Here is a 3,839-nt window from a genome sequence, read left to right on the forward strand (position 1 = left end):
TCACGGCATTACTAAGTTTTTTCTTCGTTCTGGTGATCGTAATGTGATTGACAGGAAGTGGGTGTTTCTGGGCGGAAACTGGCCGTTTTATGGGTGTGTGCGAAAAAACGCTACCGTTTCTGGGAAAAACGCGGGAGTGGCTGGAGAAACGGAGGAGTGTCTGGGCGAACGCTGGGTGTGTTTGTGACGTCAAACCAGGAACGACAAGCACTGAACTGATCGCACTGGAAGAGTAAGTCTCGAGCTACTCAGAAACTGCACAGAGAAGTCTTTTCGCAATATTGCGAATCTTTCGGTCGCAATTTTGATAAGCTAAGATTCACTCCCAGTAGGCGGCGGCTTAGCGTGTGCAAAGCTGCTAAAAGCAGCTTGCGAGCGAACAACTCGGAATGAGGGCCAATATGAGCCAAAAAACAAACCAACATTAAAAAAACAAGCATAATAGTACGGTAACTAAGTCTGCAGTGTTGTGTCAGGGTACAAATACAGACACTAAATGATCCAAAAAAAAGTGGGTTTGTCTTAAACAAGATTACATACAATACTAATGAAATTACACATGTAACTGGCTTCAAAGCCACTTTGCACTACTCCAGCCTCTAACATGTCAACCACTGATTTTCAAACATTGCACATGAATAACTGAAATCAAAAACATAGGCCAACTTGAAAACTGACTAATGTGCAAAAGGAAAACATTATTGCTGGACAATTCAATGACACACCAAGTCCAAACTACACATGGAAAATGTACTGTAAAAAAACCACATGACATACAATAAAGTACTATGTTACATTGGCTTTTGTAGAAAACATTACCCAAAACAATGTATTTGCTGACGCAAACATGAAGATGGGAGTAATATGCAACGTCACATGACACACATTTCCCCCAAAAATATTGCAAGAAGTAATGTAAAAGAATTTTAAGACAAATACACATGCTCAACATCCTTCCTGGGCAGATCGGAATCACGGACATGGGTTGCAGACATTACTTTAGGAGGTATTAAACTCCGCATGGGCTCCTCATAGTCCAGATATCTGGCAATATAGGGCTGTCCACCACCGGTTTTGCGAGCCGACTTGGCCTCCTTGGCCATTTTGGACTTCACACGGCGCTTGATGTCATAGTACCGTTTGCAGCACGTGTCCTCCGTCCGCTTGACCACCCCCTCACTATTTACAGCAGCAACAACTTTCGCCCACAACACCGTCTTCTTCCGTGTTGGCACCTTGGCGGACTCAGGCCCAAATAGCTGCCGCTGATTCTTCATCAGCTCCCGCACCAATGCCACATTTTCAGCATAACTAAACTTTACATTCCGCCCAGTCTTAGTAGTGGTGCGTGGCTGCGGAGCTTTCTGACTCACTATCACTGTCACTTGAGGTTGCTGCAGCAACCTCACCCACCTCCTCAACCTCACTCTCACTCACCTCCTCCACCTGACCAACCTCCTCCCCCTCACTCACGCCCTCAACCTCACTCACCTCAGCCACCTCACCCACCTCTGCGTCAGACATAATTGTGTGGTTCAACAATTAACACAGAATTTTTTTTTACAAACAACACACTCCTCCATTACCACTGCACAACTCACACACACACACACACACACACACACACACACACACACACAAACACTGACAAGGGACTATAAATCAAAAAAACTTGGACAAAAAAATGAGACAAAAAAAAAAAAAAGACTATAAGAATGACAAGACTACTTTCAAACACAATACTACACTCAGAAATCGCCCAAAAAACTCCTCACCAAACCAACTACTCACCAACCTCCACAGCACAACCTCCCTCCTCACCACTAACTAAACCCACAAGGTGCGGACGGTTTGGGGCGTATTTATATGGTTGCGCACAGACACTCCTACATCTTAAACACAACCAATCACGAACGGGGATGAAAATCGAAACTAAAAGTGAAAATGCGGCCGTGGTTGATAAATAACCCTGCCGCGTTTAACATAGAAAATAAAACCAGTAAAAAAAAAAAATACACGTACGCAAACGACAATGACGGCCGTAAATGTGACACCTGGATGTCTTGTATGATGGCTGCTGGAAATGGTGCCGACCTCGTGCTGGGCTCACTTTCTTGCTTGTAATCCTGAGGGAAGTTTAACATGGAGTGCATCTTGCACGGGTTAACAGTTGTACATTTAACAGTTTTACTTTTATCATTGTTACATTCGTTACAATTATTCTTATCATCTATACAGTTACTAAGTGCATGTTTATCATACACCAGTGTGCCATTCTCTGTAACCACTTTCCCTCTTGTTGCCATATTTTTCTTACCAAAGTGAGAGTCAGCTGTGTAAGCTAATCCTCCTTGTATTTCACTTTCCCGTTGCCATAACTGTAAATAATCATAATGTTTGATCCGTCTCTTTGCAGATTTAATGAGACCTATCCTTCTCCTTAGATTTTGTAACACCTCGGGGCTAAAACTGCCTACCCGTGGGAACTTTTCCCCGTCATGCACAGTCATTCTTTCCCATTCATTGAAAACCTTTGTATGTGATTCATCTTGGACCTCCTGGTCTGTATCACACGTTATATACCTTGCCGACCTTATGGGCCGATTTACTAAATCAACCTGGACCAGAGTTGATCGCCCCCTACCTGAACAACTGGCCCCCATCTTTGCAGGTGTTGCTTTCGCTACCTCTGACCTTCAAATCAGGGTCTTCAGCGAACCCTTACAAAAACCAAGATGTCCGGGGTAGGCTGACGGTGAAAGTTTACCGAGTACCTCCACTCACTCGCCCACGTCGACCAATACGCCCATACACTGCCTTAGCGCTGGCGTACTCAACCTAGGGCCCCTGCGACCTGAACCTCTATTTAATGGAACGTGTGGGTGTGATCCGAAGAGCACTTAACCCTTCCCAGTAAACATCAGTTGCTGGAGAATTCCTGAGTGACCAGCGAACCTCCCTTAAAATAAAAAAAAATTACACAAATCACGTTAGAATGTACAAATAGCGTTTATGACCCCTCTAGCGTATGCAAATGGTACTGGGTCAAGTTACTAACTAATGCACACAATTACATGCGGTACAATCGTTCTGCACATAAGCAACTAATCTTATGTGCGGGACGACCAGTGGAATCGAAAATTGTGGCTGCGAATTCCTTCAGCCAGAGCTTAATGGCCTATATGGGTACCGCACCAACCCTCCTGGTGTTGTGCTTCTTGACTCTATCTATAGCGGACTTCCTAGTCTGCTGTACCTAGACCTCCTGGTCTGTCTCTGGACCTCCTGGTCCGTAATACTCTAATGCTCTTATTTTAATATGTTTAACAAGGGATGCCTCCCAAGCCACCGCGCTGTCACTTTCACGTATGTACCTCACGAGAACTCGATTTCCTGTGGTTCCACCGAAAAATGAGAAACTTATATATATGTATGTATACACACTCTTTCACCTCATATACTCTTTACTTTCGTTTCTGCGCAGAAATCCCTTTCATTCAGTATCGCAGTCTAGTCCCGAAAGGAGTTACAACTAGTGAAGGATTATTTACGCTAAAATTTTGGACACTGAGATTGACTTGCGCTATTATCGCGTTGCTTCCGTATCGCCTACTAAAACAATACTATCGTGTGATTTGTATTACGTGGGCGTACCCATACGCTCCGTTGCGTAATATACGCTACGTGTGTAAGCCCTTGCGTCGCGCACAGAAAAAAGGTTTTTAGGCGCTGAACAGGGTCGTGCAAATATAGCACTGGTAATGGTAGCCACTTGGTAAGGAGGTAGCCGGCCTCCTGAAAGTGAAACAACTAAAACAAAATCACCAAGTAGGCGCACG

This window comes from Pseudophryne corroboree, chromosome 7, assembly GCF_028390025.1.
Source record: "Pseudophryne corroboree isolate aPseCor3 chromosome 7, aPseCor3.hap2, whole genome shotgun sequence".
Taxonomy (NCBI): Eukaryota; Metazoa; Chordata; class Amphibia; order Anura; family Myobatrachidae; genus Pseudophryne; species Pseudophryne corroboree.